The following is a 19364-nucleotide window of genomic DNA, read 5'->3' as shown; positions in this document are numbered from 1 at the left end:
TGATAAAGAGAGAGAAGAAATGCATGTTAAGATTTGTGAAAGAATTCAAAAACTGACAGTTGAACTAGAAGACATCAGAAAAACTTTGCTTGAAGTAGCAAAATTCATCAGACAATGAAGAAAGGCTGAAGTGGAGGCTAGGGTAGTTGACTTACAAGAGATTAAGACATCAGCAAGCTCCTATTACTAAGAAGTATTTAAAGGACGATACTCAAATCTCTGACCTAGAACGCTTTCAAAGGCTGTATGTAGGTGCTAGGGAAATGATTCAGTACTGAAAATCATCTACCTTTCATGATCAAGAGATGTGTCAATTGCCTGAGCATCCTAACAGAATCCAGCTAATGTGGAAAGGGTACCTAAGTGGACGCTGAATTCTGATGATATGACAGTCAATCCACATTGGCAACAAAAGTCCACTACAGACCGACACTGTCTAGCTCTTGAACTAGATCTAGTATTAGGAAACAGGCCTACATACAGGTGTATGAAGGAGGTTAGAACTCAACTAAAAGAAGTTTTGCTTCAATGCAAACTTATAGAGGAGTTTTGGATCAGAGCGTGCATGCTATCATCGAAGATCAGACTTCCAATAGTAAGGGACCTCGGACTCAAATGATAGTAGGAGAATATGCAAATGCTCTTCGAAGACTCTTTCAGCTCGTCCAAGTTACTAAAAAGATGATGCAATAGGAGAACCAAGCTGTTCTCAATTTTTTGGATTTTGTGCCCGATTCTCTAGTTCTCCTATATGCATTGCCCGCTAAAGAAGCTGAATTGCCTAGATTTTTCCCAGATTTGTATCCTCAACATTGAGAACCAGTGGATCGGCTCACTTCAACATCACCAATGAACTTTAAGACTGGTATGAGCGAGCCACTATGGAATGGAAAGACTTGCAATCATTGATTGATGTCCTCAAAATGGATAATGTCATGATCTGCAAGGAGAAATGCAAAAGGTCAAACTATGTATGGGACAGTGGAAGATCCAGCTCCATGGATTGACGAAGATCACAAATCAGTTACTTCAACTTACTGTGGAGTTTTCTAAAATTCCTGAAAAGGATATCACTACAAAGCTAGGAGTGGAGCCTCAATATAGAGAGATGGTTGAGATTTTCTTTGAAGCTAGAATCAAGACAAATCAGCCTCTTCATAAGGGATGGATCCACACAGTCTCGCATTGTCATAAATGGCCAGAACTCGTCTTATAAAGGGGAAACGCAGTCTATATGATCCCGACACCAAAACCTACAACCCACTCACGCCTTATGAATTTGAGATGTCCATTGAAAGATGGGATCAGCTTGAGCAGGAGTCAATTTACAAACTTATCCAGAAGGACAATCCTGGCACTGGGACTTCTGAGGCACCAACACAGAAGAAGGGCAAGAGGAAGCGGGTTCAGTGGAAGGATACTAGGTAGTTCCATCTCAGAATCAGACGGTGGATTTTCCCAGTTGAGCACTGGAAATTCCTTGGCTGGGTACCCTTGGAATTACAATTATTGGGGTGTCAATCACTCAACAAGCATGAAGTTTGATATAAAGCTAGCAATATCAAAAGAGTATTATCATGAGGAACATCGGCGAAACCATGACGAACATCGGCCAAATCAGCAACCAGAAGAAGTCTAGGGTTTAGGGTTTAGGCCATACCAGAACACCAGATGGTTTGCTTAACACCAAATTAGAATCAGGCGGTGGCTCTAGAGATGTCACTATCAAGGAACTCAAAATGCTCAACAAATGCCTCTAGTCATCTCATATGTTCAACTGCACACACCATCTCCTCTCTCTCTGTCTCTCTCTCTCTCTCTCTAAAATAACAAGAGGAGATTGGAATAACATCTCTATTACTCAAATTTGATAGATTGGTTATTCAACGTCTCTCTCTCTCTCTCTCTCAATAAAATAATAATAGGAGATTGGAATAACATCTCCATCACTTAAATTTGGTAAATTGGTTATTCAATCTCTTCTAAGTGTTAAGCTCAAAACTTGTTGGACACATCTTTATGGTTACTTGGGATTGTTTTTGTGATGTTATAACCTCTCTCTCTCTCTCTCTCTCTCTCTCTCTCTCTCTCTCTCTCTCTCTCTCTCTCTCTCTCTCTCTCTCTCTCTCTCTCTCTCTCTCTCTCTCTATCTCTCGACCTTGCAATGCTCTTCGGACAACATTGAATGGGAACCATCACAATGCTTTGTTTTAATCAGACAACCAAATTGCCCTTGTCCAATACCAGTTTTGAGATGGTTATTCACCACCTAGGGAAGGCCACCCTGCAAGGGGCGATGTTGTTTGGCCATCAACTGGTGGGCCCGTAGAGGCCCACCCTCATAGTTGGGCTAGCTCGGATAGACCTATGATAGCCTTCGATACCAGACCGCAACCCCCTATACCCATCCCTCAAAGCCGCCCCTTTTCCCAAAGTTACAGATCCATTTTGCTCTTTCAAATTTTCATTGGTAAGAGGGTGTGCACTAGACATTGCTAGACGTGCAATGCTTTATGAGCCGCTGGACCCTATCTCCAGGTGATCCAATTTCAGGATGGGTGGGCCGTTAAAAAGAAAAGAGAACTCTTCTCAAAACCCCTATTAGCCTCTTTGGATTTGGTGATGTTTTTGTCCATTGCCACGTCCCTTAGCACTAGGTTGGTAACCTAATAGGACATAAAAGTGTCCTTTCAGGGTTTTGAAAAAAACCTCCAAAACCATAGTAGATCCACTCATTTTGTAAAATCCTTTCATGAGTTTATAGTTCAAGGCCTACTACACATGGAAAAAATAAGAAACTTGTAAAATTTCTCATCTTTTGGTCACACCAAGCCTCCAAAGTTGATGGACCAGTACATTTTCATCAAAACAGTCATTTCTTACGTTTTGTTGCATAAAAATAAGATTAGGGATTTTTGTAGGACTTGAGATAAATTCCCTAGTTAACTTCAATGGGTTGGTGATCAGAACATATGATTGCTTCTCACTCACTATTTTTTGTTTTGCCAAAAGAAATAGGTACAAAAAAGTTGAATTTTTACCATTCTGCAAACTTATCATCAAAGTTTCTATTGCCACGCTCAATACAAATAATATATGCATGTTTTCTTAGCTCCCTATTGTCCTTTAGGTTCATAAGGAGCCATGGAGCATGTCAAAAGAATAATACATCTCTTACCAAGGGGAATCTTGGGGACAAAGATGAAGTGCTAAATACAGCAAACATGAAAAAACTGGGTTCAACATTATGAGTTGTAGAATCCCATAGAAACTATTCAATATCTAGCCAAATTTGATCCTTATGACGAGATATGGTTACTACCTACAAAATGCATGTAGTTGTCACAAGAAACTAACAATATTGAAAAAGCTATACTTGATATACTAGAATGTTTCGTTTTCTTCTATAATTGAAAAAATCAACCATCGTTGTCTACTATGCAAAATAGGGTATTAGGTGCCCCAAAACTCAAGGAATATTAGCTTTATGTTACAATATGCGACATAGAAAATCAAAACTGCATTTGGATATCATGAAAGCCACCAAAAAAATCATAGAAGAGCTAAAATTGGCTAAAAAACAGGATTTGACAATTTTTGTAAGTTGGTCATAACTTACAACTTTAACATTTATTTCTCCCTAGAAGCATCAGGAAATGTTGAGGACTACTAAAGATAGTTCTCTAGCATCACAGACCTCACAAACATGAATTCTAGAGTGGTATAGTTGCAAAAAGTTGAAAAAAGCCAAAAACAGGACCCGTTTTTTCACACAGTTTTGGTTGTGAAATGTTGTGCAAGGACAAGGTTAAAGGTGGAATTGATATTCCAAAAAAATGTCGAGTTTTTTTCAGATCATGAGACAACTTTCTAGATAGATAGCACCTCAAAATCCATTTTGAAACTCTTGACATAATTCAAGGAAAATGGTCACTTAACAGGACATAAAAGTGTCCTAGTACATAAAAGTGTCCCATTACCAACCTAGTGCTAATTAGGGAATATTAACCAGATTTCCTTTGGATGAACTGCAGGCATTGCACCCTTGACATAGGACTACCCCATCTCTAAGGATCAACTAACCCATGTCCAATTAGTGTTCACATGGAACCTTTCTCCACTTTGATTTTCAGAGTTCTCACTTGAATATTTGCTACTACCACCAAGATTTTCACAAGGGGCCGTTTCAATGGGGCTCATGCCAAGAGCTACGCCATGATCTCCTCCTACTTAGTAGGGCCTTGCACTCGCCCTAATGGTCGGGTATAGGTTGCACGCTTTTGCGCCATTTATTTTTGGGGCTGGTTGATTCAAAAAGTGAGTTGTTACACACTCCTTAGCAGATTTTGACTTCCATGACCTGCCCTGCTATCTCAATCGACACACTTTGTGGGGTCTAGATTAGCATGCAATTCAACATCATAACATGGCTTTTTGTTCCTCCTGCATCACTAGTTTTTCTGACAAAAAATGGCCCACTTGAAGCTTGCATTTTGCATCAGGGTTCAACAGAGCAACCTCGGTCACTTACCTATTTAATGTTTGAGAATAGGTCAAGGGTGTTTACCCTCGATGCTTCTAATCATTCTCTTTACCTGATAAAACTGCAAAGAGCTCCAGCTCTCCTAAGGGAAAATTTGGAGGGAACCAGCTACTAGATGGTTTGATTAGTCTTTCGATTGCTATACCCAATTTTGACAACAATTTGCACATCAGTATCGCTACGAGCCTCCACCAAAGTTTCTTCTAGCTTCATGCTACTTAGGAATTGAAATGAGCTTGATCACTTGACAGCTATTTGAGAGTTAAGTTCAAAGCTAGATATCAAATAACATCAGATGATTAAAATCATCAAGATGACTTTGTATTAGACTTCAGAGATATGATTGGATTGAATTGAAAATCTTTAGATGAAAAGCCATGGAATGAGACAATTGAGAATATGTATTCAAAAATTGAATACATATTCTCAATTGAAAACTAGTTGAGAGTTAGGTTCAAAGTTAGATATCAAATAACATCAAACGAACAAAGTTAGACTTTAGATGACTTAGAATTACACTTCAGACATATGATTGGATTGAAATGAAATACTTTAGATGAAAAGCCATGGAATGAGACAATTGAGAATCTGAACCTCATTCAAATTCAGAATGAGGTTCAGTTTCATAATTATGAAATGATTGAATGGAAGATACAAATGATACAATGCCTAGCACTGAGTGCTCCTAAGCTCTCAAGTAAAAGATACAAGTGAGTATCATGACAACATAACATGGCGACAAGCATATCATATCCAAAAATACAATAATGGCTCCTATTTATAGGTGCTAGCAATGGGTTTTGATTGGTCGGCACAATCCAATAGTCTAGCAAATATGAGTGGTAACTCTACCACGTAACTCAAACAACTTCCAGGTAAAGACTCCAGAGAGAACTTCTGCAAGGCATCTCTCTAAGGTTTTGTTCCCACCTTATAAATCCTCCTCCCCTTTCTTGAACTTTTTCATGTAAAAAAATTTAGGTATTGAACTAACTTCATCTCTTTCGCTTAGGCTTTCGCTTATTCGGAGCCTTCTTCACTTCAGGTTTTTGAATGAGTTGAGCTAGTGGTTTTGTAGGTTTGACCACCATTTGGTGTTGGAACATGATGGAAGTCATGTTTTCCTTCATTATAATTTGATAGATTGCCTCTTGATCCAATCGCTCCCTTGTAGCTGTTAGCATCTCAACTCCATGGGTGTCAGTATTGTTGGAATTAGGGTTGCAGGGAAACGCACACAACTTGGAGAAGACGAAGGAAGCTCAAGGCACACAATGGAGAGTGTATTACTTAGTGTGCAATGGAAAGATAGATAGCCCTAGAATGAATGGGTGTATATACAATACATAGGGGGAAAAAACCTCCTAGTGAGGGAAAAAATTCCCCGGAGGTCCTAAGTGTGTATGGTAACAAATCCTCCCTGGAGTGATGCGGTGAACGAGGGCTAGCACATGAGTAAAGGGAAGTGCCATGCCCTGAGGACATGATCACTCCACAAAGGCGAGTAAGCCCAAAGCTTTGAGGAAAGCTTCAAACTTCTCACAAGATAATGCCTTTGTGAAAAGATCTTCAAGGTTGTCCTCTGTTGGCACATAAGCCAAGCTGATCTCTCCTGCTGAGAGCCTCTCCCTAACATAGTGGTATGCACCTCAATGTGCTTTTTGAGACTAGGTTTCTCACAACTGTGCGCTCTGACTATCAGTGTAGATAGTGTAGGCAATGTCATGTCCAACACCCAAATCATCCATAAGGCTTCTCAGCCATACACACTCAACCATAGCTGTGAAGATTGCCCTGTACTCAGCCTCACAACTCAAAGTGGCCATAGTAGGTTGCTTCTTGCTCAATCATGATATGCATGAACTGTGAAACATGAAACAAAAACCACTTGTGGACACTCGCGTGTCAAAACAACCAGCCCAATCCGAGTCCAAAAAAGCATGTAAGCCTGGCGGAAATGATTCCCCCTTGGGATAAAACAAGCCAAGGTGTAGAGTGCCACTGAAGTAGTGGAAAATCCTCTTGACAACCTGCCAGCTTAGACCTGGGCTATGCAGAAATCTACTGACCTGTGAGACTGCAAACTAGATATCTGGTCTACTGTTGCATACAAAAAGGAGGCATCCAACATCAGTTTGGTAAGAGTGACATCTGCAAGATCACCAGCATCATGAAGACTCAATTTTAAACCTATTTCCATGGGAGTGGCAATAGGTTTGCAATCCTCAAGTCCAAACTTACATAGTAATGTCTCTATGTAGCTTTTCTGACACAAGGCAATACCACCATCACACTGCTTAAACTGTATACCCAAGCAATGTTGCAACAGCCCCAAATCTTTCATCTTGAAAGTAGCATTCAAATCAGCCTTAAATTCATCAATATGTCTCTCATTTGGTCCAATGATCAGCAAATCATCCACATAAAGAACAACAATGAGAAGTAGATCGCCCTCACGCTTGACATACAATGTGCTTTTTGTTGGACTGTTAATGAAAGCCTCGCTTGACCAAATGAGTGTCAACTTTCTCATACCAAGCACGAGGAGATTGCTTCAACCCATACAAAGACTTCTTACATTTGCACACTTTGTCCGCTTGTCCTTTCTTGACAAAACCGCGAGGCTGTGTTACATATACTTCCTAAAAAATGTCACCATTTATGAAAGCAGTACCAATATCAGTTTAATGTACATCCCAACCAAAATGAGCTACCAGCGCACATAGAAAATGCACAGTAGTCATACAACAAGTGGGAGCAAAAGTCTCTTCATAATCTACTAGTGTGTGACCCGCGCATTGTTGCGGCCAAGAAAAGCATGGTCATCATGTCACACACATACATTTACATTTGTAGGTGTGTGTGAGTGTGCGTATGCACATAAGTGAAGAGGGTGGAACGTAGTACTTGTAATCACTCCAAGAAATTTCAGGGATTTAATATTTATGTAATTACCAAAAACTTTGTGTGATCACAAGGTCTTGTTGACATATTTACATAATCACAATTAACATGATCACAAATAAGCCGGTTCAGAGCGGCCTGGAAACCCACAAAAAGCCTGTCGGCTTTTGCGTTTTCCTTGCAAGCCTAACAATAAAACCGTAAAGCTAGGTGGGCTGCAGCTTAATATATAGAGGGCCTTAATCGGGCCCGTTGGGTGTTTTTTTTGAGACACACAAACACACACACACACACACACACACACACACACACACACACACACACACATAGAGAGAGAGAGAGAGAGAGAGAGAGAGAGAGAGAGAGAGAGAGAGAGAGAGAGATCAATGACTAACTTTGTTGCAGGAGTTACCTAGTGTCGTCACAATTATAATGACTACTTGCACACAGAAAACATACATCATTTGATACACTTACAACCACAAATAGCTCGTAGATGCGTTAGCACACGTGCTCCGGTTCGCGAGGAACGCTTGGCATTGTTGTGTAGCTCTCTCCGAGCCAATCATGATGGTGCAATTGAATCTCCAATGCGATGAGCGAGCAAGAAGTAGCGTCAGGATGAAGCTCACACTCTCTCTCTTTCTCTCTCACACACGTTCAATGACAGCTTAAAACTTTGATTATGACTAATTCTCTTTACAAAATGACCTAGGTACCTTATATACTAAGGCTACCATAGGTTAAATCAAAATAGAATTTAGGGGGTCAAATGGATTTGTATTTACAATCTAGAAGTGCCATTGCACCCTGGCTTCTATAACTAGAATAACTACTCATTATAAATGATGTTTTTAATCATAATCTGCATCATTTTATAACTATCAAAAAAATAAGACTTTGTTATGGAAATTGAGTTATGTCATGTTGTTGACCCATGGGTCAACAGTTCCCCCCTCCAAATTCATTTCGTCCCTGACATGACCTCATTGTCAATGTCAGTGCGATCTTTGTTGTCATTTTTCTTTCTTGTGCTTTATGTCCTTCACATCTCAAACGCCAAGCTACAACATTCGTTGTTGTCATTATAGGGCTATTGCCAGATCTAAATTCAGATAGAAGCCAATCTTGTTCAACTTGACTCTTATCATCATGGATAGATAAAGCTACAAATTCATCCATTCGAAGTTGTCTAGTAACTTGATCACAACCTCTTTTTGTTTCCATTATGGAGATATGATCCCTTTACTTCCATCCATCATTCGCTTCAATAAATCTGTCAATTTTGAGTATTTCTCATTCTCAAAAACTTTTACAATCTGTAGGATTGAATTGTCTTTCACAGCTTATGAATCGATGACAACTTTTTGTAAGGATTCTGTAGAAATTGTCTGGCTAAACCTTCAACTTGTTTAGGCCAAGTTATACTCCAATACTAAGTCTGTCTATCATACCGAAAATCTGGGAGATAATTTTTTATATTTGAGATTCAAAACCCATGTTTGTTAAGGGCTTTCTAATTCTTTGCCTTCTTCGTATCACTTGTGCCAACATTTTTATCCATTGCTTTTAATTTGATACTGAAGACATAAGAACTAGATGTTCAGTTTTTTTTAAAAAAATCTTTTCAATATATATTAGAAAAACAATCACTAAGAAAGGAATCAAATGTACACAATATGAGATTTGCAATGCACTCTCTACATGCCATTATGGATACAAAAATAATATGAAATTTTCAATGCAATTATAAATATAATGATTAGTTATACATCCTCTTCGATTTGAAAACAATAAGACACAACTATTTTCACATGCTACAAAAGATCATCAACATTTACATTGAAATGATGATAATTATTTGCAAAATACACATGAAATCAATAATGTTAATGATTGACCATCTCATGCACTAACAATCTTTTATAATACATAATGCACTCCCTATATAAATTAATGCATAAAACAAGGAAATGTAATCTTCAATACAATTACACAATTGAGGACTACTTGTACACAATCAAGGATTGTAGCCCCCTTATGCATCCAATTCAATATATAAAAAGATAATTTCACCCAATTAAGGATTATAGCTCTCATATTGTGTAGTGACAATGTATATCAATTCAAATCTATGATGGTGAAAAATGCAAGACTTCAACGATCTTTATATACCCAATACACTAGTATAGGGCATCCGACCCTTGACTATCAACTCGTTATTTAAATACGCTCATCTTCTAAAACCAACTTCGGTCCTTTTATGGGCCAATGGCTTCGTCACAATGAGCACGACTCTCCACATTCTCAATTGTTTTGGTTTCGTACCTTTATGTTCGGTGAAGGGTTTAAATTTTTTTAGAAGTGGTTATCGAATTAAGAATCACATTCGGCCGAAAAAAAAAACTTGTGACTCTGTAACCTTAGGTCAATTCACAAGGAGATGACTATACTCGGTGCTCGGATACACTCCCCAAGGATTTGCCTCGTTAAAATGCCAAAGTAAGAAGAAGTTTACTATATACAATCGACCCCGACGGGCTTTTTCATTTTCTCGGCGGGCCCGCCGAGAAACCCCTATAGCCCGGAGGACCCGGTCGGGAAAATGAAAAAGCCCGATGGGCCTACCGGCTCTGTTGGTTTTTACAGGTCACCATAAAGATCATGTTAACATGATCACGTTTTTTTTGTGTAATTACTTGTGTTATTAACGTAATCACATAATCGTGATCACGTCATTGAAATCCCTGCCAAGAATATGACAATTCTCTCTCTCTCTCTCTCTCTCTCACACACACACACACACACACACACACACACACACAAACAAACAACCACAGAGTTTTTAGGTCAAAACTTATCGAGTAAATCTTTGAGATCTCTCTGAGTGAATAAAAAGAGAAAACTATAATAACCATTGCTTCAAATTTTGAGTTGAAAATCGAAAGAGTTTTTAGTATGTCCCTTATTTACTTTAAGATTATTTCAATTAGGAAAAATGATTTGGAACTCTCTTTGAGCCCCTCCCTCCCCTCTCTCTCTCACACATACACACGTGCGCGCGCACACACATACACACACACGTCCTTCCATTTTGGGGCTATTTGAGATCGGTGCTTGATACAAACTTGGATTTAGTGTATTTCTAAGAGGCTAAAATTGCAAAAACCTAGCTAGATTCCAAGTTTTTCTTAAGTAAACCGATAAATTTTTTTCTAGTGTCAATAAGAATAATTTCTTGAATTTTGCCTATATGAACAATTTCTTAAATTTTTAACTTTTATGGCTATTGGCCTTCGAAAAGAAAAGCTTAACCTCCTTTCAATTGGCATTCAAAAGGAAAAGTAAAGCCTGTCTTCAAAAGCAAAAGTACACTCAATTTCTTTTATTAACTTCAAAGGTTGAAAGTTGAAAATGTTCACAGCTTTCAAGCTTCACAAAAATTAGACACCTGGAGGCCTTCTTTGGCCTTGAAATTTTGAAGTTGCATTATATAGAGTATAGATGTCTTTTTACTGTGCATAACCCTTTGTAACAAGTCGAGCCTTATAGCGATCAAGTTGAGCCTTATAGCAATCAATCTCACCATCCGCCTTGCGTTTCAACTTGTAAACCCACTTCATACCAATGGCCTTTTTGCCACGAGGCAAATCACATAAAGTCCATATGTCATTTTCTATAAGTGCATCCTATTTTGATTGCATGACAGCTATCCAATTTTTTGAATTCTATGCTTCATCAAAAGACAAAGGTTCCTCAACATCATGTAAGCTAGACACAGCCAAAGCATAACAATCTGATGCACAATATGCATAGCGAGAGCGTAAACGAGTATGACTAGACAAAGGTGCATCCAATTTAATCTCACGCAAAGTATGCACCAGCCATTTTGGCATACCTCTAGCCTACTCATTTTCAGCCCTTTCCCCATCAAGTACATCATGTACATCTGCATCAGTAATAGGTTGATCTGTAACATTTTCAAAAACCCCCATAGACTGTAAATTTGCCTCATTGGAACTTACATTTGAACTTCCACCAATTGAAAAGAGGCAATAAAGTGTCATAAATGTCCTGTGAGCTGACATTACTGTCTCTAGTACATGACAACAAGGGATGAACAGAATCTTCCACAAACACAACATCCCGTGAGACCAAGATACGCTTTGTTTGCGGACGATACAACCTATAACCTTTGCTTTCATCACTATAACCAACAAAAATACATTTGACAGCCTTATCATCCAATTTTTTGCTCTGTGTTTGTGGCACCAAAGCATATGCCAAACAACCAAAAACACGCATGTGCTCAATAGAAGGCTTTCTATCATGCCATGCTTTATATGCAGTAATAGGCTGCAAAGCTTTTGTAGGACACCTGTTTAGTACATAAGTGGCACACATGATGGCCTCAAGCCAAAAGGAATGCAGCAAAGCTTGAATTTTGACCATACATCCTGCCATTTCCATAAGTGACCTGTTTTTCCTCTCAGCACCACCATTTTGCTGATGCATATAAGGAACTGTACATTGGTGATTTATCCCACGACTAGCCAAAAATGCACTAAATTCATGAGAGATATACTCCCCTCCTCGATCGGAATGGAAAGTGCCCATAGTACACTTCGATACATTTTCAGCCATAGCTAGAAATTGTTTGAAGCACATATAGACTTTGGACTTCGCTTTAAGCGGAAATACCCATGCATGCCTAGAGTAACCATCAATGAAAGTCACAAAGTAAAGGTAATTGCCCAACGACAGAGTTTGCATGGGCCCACAAACATCACCATGCACAATCTGCAACCTGCATGTGGCCCTAACTGAACCATCCTTTTAAAACTTAGAACACTTCATCTTACCCAACATACAGCCTTCACAAACATATTTGACTGGTGCTTCAAGAGGCGGCAAAGAAGCAACCATATCATATTTCTGCAAACGCAGCAAACTGTCAAAATTCAAATGCCAAAAACGTACATGCCACAGTTTTTCATCTGAAATAGCCCTTGAATCCATAAATGTATTTGCAAAATCCTGCCCACACTTTTCATACAAAGCGCACTTATACAGCCCATGGCATAAAATGCGAGATGCAACAATTTTATCACCAAAACCAAGATCATGTACAATACATATGTCATCCACAAACTGGACTACAAGACCAAGTCTAGCAAGTGCAGATACAAACAAAAGATTCTTCTTGATCCAAGGCACATAAAGTGCATCAACAAGTGTGAAAGAACTGCCATTTGCAGCAGTAAGCACAATCTTTCCAACTCCCTGAACCAGATAAGAGGCATTGTTGGCACAAGTAGCTGAATTCCCATGAAGACAAACTCAAGAGAGGTGAACAAATCACGATGTGAGGTAATGTGCTTTGTAGCACCACTATCAAAATACCACACATGTGAATCTGACATGCATGCATCATGGACAACATGATTATAGATACACTCTACACTAAAAGCCCATTCTACATCACATCAGCATCACTGTCTCCTTTCACAGAAGACTCAACAATAGTTTCATTTGTAGTGGAACCAACATTTACACTGGAGCCATCCTCTTTCTTCTTTGCCTCTTTGGCCTTCAACTTAGGACACTGCTTGATCAAGTCATCATTATCTTTACAATAATGACAATGCATCTTCTTTTTCCTCTTATCACCAGAATTTCTAGACGAATTGTCGCCAGTAGAAGCATTAGGAACATGTGATTTTCGACTCGCAGAAGAACCATAAGAAGTGGCTGCATTGCTGTTACCACCCTTTCTTTGAGCAGCAATAAAAGCATGTTCAACTGCCCACTGTCTAATCTTGTTTTTTCTAGAAAGTGACTCTTGCAACAGCAATGTACACAATGCATCAAACTTGACAACTTCAAGATTTCCTTGGGTCATAAGTCTCCAAGTACTAGCAAATTTCTGGCAAGGCATCAAGAACAGTTTGCACAAGGGAACTGTCTGAAATGACTTCACCTGCAGAAATAAGTTGCCTCATTGATATCCTTGACACAAGCAAGGAAAGTGTCCATATCATCTTCCTCATGCAGAATCTCCAACTCTTTACGCAGCAATCCAATTTTTGCCTCATTGCGTCTTGTATAAAGACTAGCTAGAATATCCCAAGCTTGTTTTGTAGATTTCATTGATTGAATGTGAGGAGTAATGGTGCGCTTCACAGACAACACAATCAACGCATGAGCATGTGCATCCTTTACATCCCAACGAGCTTGTTCTGCCGTAGGCAAAACAAATCTAATAGCAACAATCCTTGCAGCAAGACATGAACATCCTCAACATCGCCTACATCCTCTGAACCAGGACGTACCTGCACAATATTTTAAACGCCCTTTGACACAAGAATATTTTGCATCATGTAAGCCCACATATGGTAATTGTCCCTATCCAATCTGTCCCTAGCAGCAAACATCTTGAACACATCTGTGCTGTTGTCAACCATGGTAAATGTTGCACCTGATGTGAAAACTGCTCAAAAAGAGGAGGAACAACACCTGCTATATAACACAAATCATAGAAGACTGTAAGGGACCTAGTATACAAAAAATGGCACTAAGAGAAATTCTATACAAAATGATAAAATAGCCGTGTAGTACTGCTTGTAGTGTAAACAGAGGCCGAAATGAGCGCGAATAAAAAAGCTGAGTAGATAAAGCTCTACCAAAATCTGCGAACGGCTTGCCAAAGCTCATTGAAATCGAAGAAAGTGAGCAGGCGTGTGCTGGAGCTACTGGCAACTAAGCCCGGGAGGATGCAACCTGCTATGATACCAATTGTTGGAATTAGGGTTGCAGGGAAACACACACAGTTTGGAGAAGACGAAGGGATCTTAAGGCATACAATGGAGAGTGTATTACTTAGTGTGAAATGGAAAGATAGATAGCTCTAGAATGAATGGGCGTATATACAATAATGCACGGGGAAAAAACCTCCTAGTGAGGGGGAAAATGACCCGGCGGTCCTAAGTGTGTTCACACACATCACTACCACATATATATGGTAACAAGTATATCTCACTTCTTTGTGTCAAAGTCATAAAGGCTTTCCTTCCCTTTGTTAGCTTGGGCTTTGGCCAACATATGGAAGATTGAAATTGTTTGTATCCATCCATCTAGATCTGGTTGATTATTCATTATGCGATCCTCAAAGAGTATTTCAGACATTTTTTTGAACTGAGGCTTTGAACTAGCTTTGATGTTCATTTCCTTATCGAGAATCTTCAAGGCTTCAATGGATAGGTGAAGTAGATCATTTGTGTGCTTTATCAGGTGGTTGACTTGGGCTTTCCATTGGGTCATCATATCTTTGAAATTAATGAGATCATCCTTTAGCTTTGAGACTATTTCTTTCTTTTTAGTGTCACTGAGCACCGACTTCCATGCAACCCATACATCAGTTCTTTGCTCATACTAATCCGGTTTACTATTTGAATATATCTTATTTTATCTACAGATTCATTGTAGATTGGGTAAAGAGGTAGGTAGCATCTTGGGAGTTCATCTTCCCTCATTGGCAATGGTATTGCTTCTATATAATCCATAATGATTTAGTTTTTGGAAAGTCATCTTGGGAAACTAGAATATGGTATTATATAAATATAATAGGATTTTTTTTATAAATATTCTTAAATGTGGGGAACTACCTGAGGTACATACTATCGGGAGCAGGAAATAATTATGTGCTGCTCTTTGTCTTCTTAATTTTCATTGTTTGAGTAGGTAGTACTTATATCTCTCCAAATTAAATTTCTCAAAGGGTTTGGTTGGGTGGTGTGAATGTACCAAGGGTCGTACAATGGTACAAAAACCCCTTTTCTTTTGGTTTCGCCTTTGGGATGGATAGGGAAAATACAGGGATAATCTAGTGATTAATATAGGCTTATTATAAAATATGTGGTAAGGTCAGGATTAATGTTCAAAATTGATTGATCTCGATCAATTCTCTTAGCTCAGACTCGCCACTAGGAGTGGACCTTCTAAAAGATTCTTGATCTAAGTAGGATTGGGAGACTCAGGAACAATTTGGTAGGGCTAGGAAGGGTAGCCCCTCACACAGAGATCTTGTAGCATTATTCACAATTATTGACATATTTATGGACATCTTTTTTCAATGATGACCAATAAACACCTAGTCTCTTTATCCTCTTAGCGGTTTTGTTTTTTGCAAAATGGAAACCAACTTTTATTGTGTGAGCTAGACTTAAATAGTACTTTCATTCCTGAGGTTCTCAATTTATTAGGACTCTTTCTATACAATCTCTTACAAGTAACTTGTACATTGCTGATTCCTCAATGATTTTAGGGCTGAATGAAATAGTTATTTTAGTGTCAAATCAAGTTGTGGTTACTAGAGTCACAATATCCTCCGGCCATCTTCTCGGGGGGTTCTTTATGTTTAAAACTACCATATCACGTGCATTCAAGACATGTTTGTAAAACCCTTTATCTGTGAATTTTGTTAGGAATATAATGGACCTTTTCCTCTTAAAATCTGTAAGTTTTTTTCAAATTTGAAAAAATAATGTCTTTTTGTATGTAAGTTTCAAGAGCTTTAAATACCCTTCTATTGAATTCACATGATAGGTTACATTTTTATTAGGTGATCTCCCCGGGACCATCTTGATACCATTTATATAGAGAAAAGATAAACATGTGATAGATTATCATCTACCCTTTTTGGTGCTTCCCCTTATGTAACCTAGAGCGGTGATTAGACCTAACTTGGGTGGTACCCTTCCTCATCAATATGGCATTTTGATTCGTATCCCTCTTTAATCCTACTGCATATCTCTCAATAGTCTTTGATGCATTGAGTATTATTTAGCCTAAATGACTTATGCCAAGGCTACATGCCTTATGCCATGTAATGATGCCAAAGGACCAGATTTTGTTGGTCATAAAGGAATACTATTTTTTTGGAAAAGAACTGCAGTTTCGTTGTAAGATAACCATGTACAAAGTCTTCTCAAGGCATTAAATGAATACAAAATTCTCTCTTGAGGCTTGCACTTATTTAAGCACTTTAGAGGGAAAAGAGGTAAGAACTTTTCTAGGGAAATGTGATAGGTTGAGCATTTATTGGACTTTCTTAGAGATGTAAGAGTTTAAAAAATCATGATGTACTCTATGCAGCCCCCCCTCCCTCTCTCTCTTTCGTTTATAAGTGGCACGGGCGGGCATAAACAAGGGATCGACGATTGGGGTGTGTGGGGCAGTTGATCCATTCGAATGAAAAAAAAAAATTATGGCTCCTTGCGTCGCCTCACTCCCTTGAACTCGCGACCTCCCACTCCACAAATTGGTGTGCTATTGACTTGCACCGGTGCACGTCGTTGCACATATGGCGAGCGCAAGTATATGTAATCCTCCCTCCCCTCCTCCTGTTGCGTCGATCTGACGTCCCACATCACGCGTCTCGTTGATAACTCGCCCCTTCCATCGATCCCTTCATTCCCACCTCGTGTCACTTATATAAACAATCCCTCTCCCCTTGTTACGTCGATTCGACGGCCCACATCACGCGCCTGGTCGATAAGTCGGCCTTGTTGTTGATCCCTTCATTCCCACCGAGTGTCACTTTAAACAATCCCCCCCCCCCCTTGAGTGCTCCGTTTGCATAGTTGTTCGCACGCCTGTCAGCTTGCGTGCAACACGTAGGTGATCACGAATTCTCTCTCTCCCCCTTTCTATTGTTCTTCGTATGATGGAGGCCTCGAGAATGCTGTTGGAATATAATAAAATATTCCAGCTGTCATGCCTCGAGAAACCAAGAGGCACCAACACCCGTTCAAATCCACTATTCCCAGGCTTTATAATCACCCCATGTAATCTCGCTACAATCAGAGCAATCCAATAACCGCCTACCCACCTACATCGTCGTGTACTCTCTCTCTCTCTCTCTCTCTCTCTCTCTCTCTCTCTCTCTCTCTCTCTCTCTCTCTCTCTCTCTCTCTCTCTCTCTCTCTCTCTCTCACACACACACACACACACACACACTGCCTGCATCACCTTCTGTGCACGATGTAGAACACACACAGTTATAATGTTCTCTTTCTGCGCCTCTGATAGTGGGAGGCCCCTTGGCCTTCCTTTCACACATGGTATCAATCGCCGGGACGGCCTGGATACCCGGGGCATGCGCACCAATATGCAAGCAGCTCCACCTTTTCCCATCGCCAACGGCCTGCCTGTACAACCCACTGCAGCCCTTGGGGCTGATGTCAAACTCAAGAACGATGGCACGTCGTGCAAGATCCGTCACCAAGGGCACCATCTTGTTGCAGATGCCACCAAGCCAGATGTCGCCAAGAATCTCGTCAATGCTGCTGGAACCCAATCTACTGCCACTCTTGCGGATTCTTCACGCGCTACTGTTGAACAGGCAGAACGAGCCTTTGTTGACGCCAATGCTACCACAACACTTGTTGTGGCCAATTTCTCATCTGCTGTCCGTGAACCCTCCAACCCTGCAGCCATCGGAGCAGCCACAATTGGCATCCACCATGCAACCGACATAGACATGAACAATGATGAAACCGTAGCCGTTCCTGCTGTATCCCATGATGAGGACGCAATTATCAACACCTTCCTCGAATTCCTGCATGAAGGTGTTCTTGATGCTGTGCATGTAATCAAAGATACGGCCACTCCAGCAAATGATGTTGATGACCCACATCTTGTAATTAAGCACCCTGCTGCTGCTGAAATCAAGGCCATAAAACCTGATGATCAAGTCAGCCTCTCCTTTGCCAACGTTGAGCGCAAATATGATGCATCATCTCTCCTTGCCGATGCTCTCATTTGTTGCCTTGTAAAGGCCATACAACTTTACTGGTCAGCGCACTGCCTAAAACCCTGCAAGCCTTTAATGGCCTTGAACCCTAAGCGGTTTGAACCTGCTATTGCCCAACTTCATGCAGACGTGCAGCCGCAATCAATGGCTAATACATGCCGTGAAGCCGACCTGTTGCTGGACAATGAACTTGTAGTCGCTGCAGAAGATGCAAAGGAAGATGAAATCCCTGCCCTTGCTGCGGATGAAAATGCTGATGTACCTGCCCAAGAAGCAGATGAAAACGCTGCTGAGATACCTGTCTCACATCCAGTCGATGGTGATGAAGTACCCACCCGAAATCATGCAGCCAAGAATGACATCCTTGCTGCGGAAATTACTCCTGCAGCGCCCAGCCATGCAATGCTCACCACCTTGCCTTATGAATACTGTGGCCACCATGCAGATGAAGAAGAAGACGAGGTTATCACCAACTTCCTGGCTTCTCTTGAAGAGGAACACACAAACTTTGACCTGCAGACGGCCACCTCTGAAAACCTCAAAGGCAGTACTTTGTTTGGGGATCACCCTATGATAAATGAACCTGCTGACGGAGATGAAGAGATAGCAGTTGCTTCTTCATGCGTGTACCAAACCCAAGTTGATGATGCAGAACCTGCAGATGATGGTGAAACTGATCCAACCTTGCTGGAAATCATTAGAAGGGTGCCTCACCCTTACAACATGGATGTTGCTCATGCATTTCATGCTGTCCCCAAGTGCAAATATTGTTGCGGCGGCTATCACAATCATTGCTCAACCTCATGCCACCCTGTCAGGATTCAATCCCGCAAGCATGATGATCCTTCCAATGGTCCAAAGCCACAAAGTTCAGTAGTTATCTTCATCATGCTGAAATACTTGGACTCCTACCTTATCTTCTTCACCAAAAGCCAATCGGAAGCAAAATCTAAAGCACATGTTTTCGGTCGAAGGGGGGATCAACTGAAGAAAGTCATTCGATCTCAACATGAAGTTGAAGAACTTGATTCTCGTGCGAGAATCAAGATGAAACCTCGACATCAAACATTTCCACTTAACACCTTTCTGCTTGAACCTGATTGA

At 40.2% G+C, this 19364-nt stretch overlaps 1 pseudogene; it reads left to right on the top strand.

Annotated features, from left to right (window-relative positions):
- The first annotated feature begins 18069 nt into the window (after window positions 1–18069).
- Window positions 18070–19364, top strand: LOC147453505 (uncharacterized; annotated as a pseudogene).

Source organism: Adiantum capillus-veneris, chromosome 7 (assembly GCF_014529385.1).
Source record: "Adiantum capillus-veneris isolate H3 chromosome 7, ASM1452938v2, whole genome shotgun sequence".
Classification (NCBI taxonomy): domain Eukaryota; kingdom Viridiplantae; phylum Streptophyta; class Polypodiopsida; order Polypodiales; family Pteridaceae; genus Adiantum; species Adiantum capillus-veneris.
The sequence above is the reverse complement of the archived record's forward strand: the minus strand, read 5'-3'. Positions and strand labels throughout refer to the sequence as shown.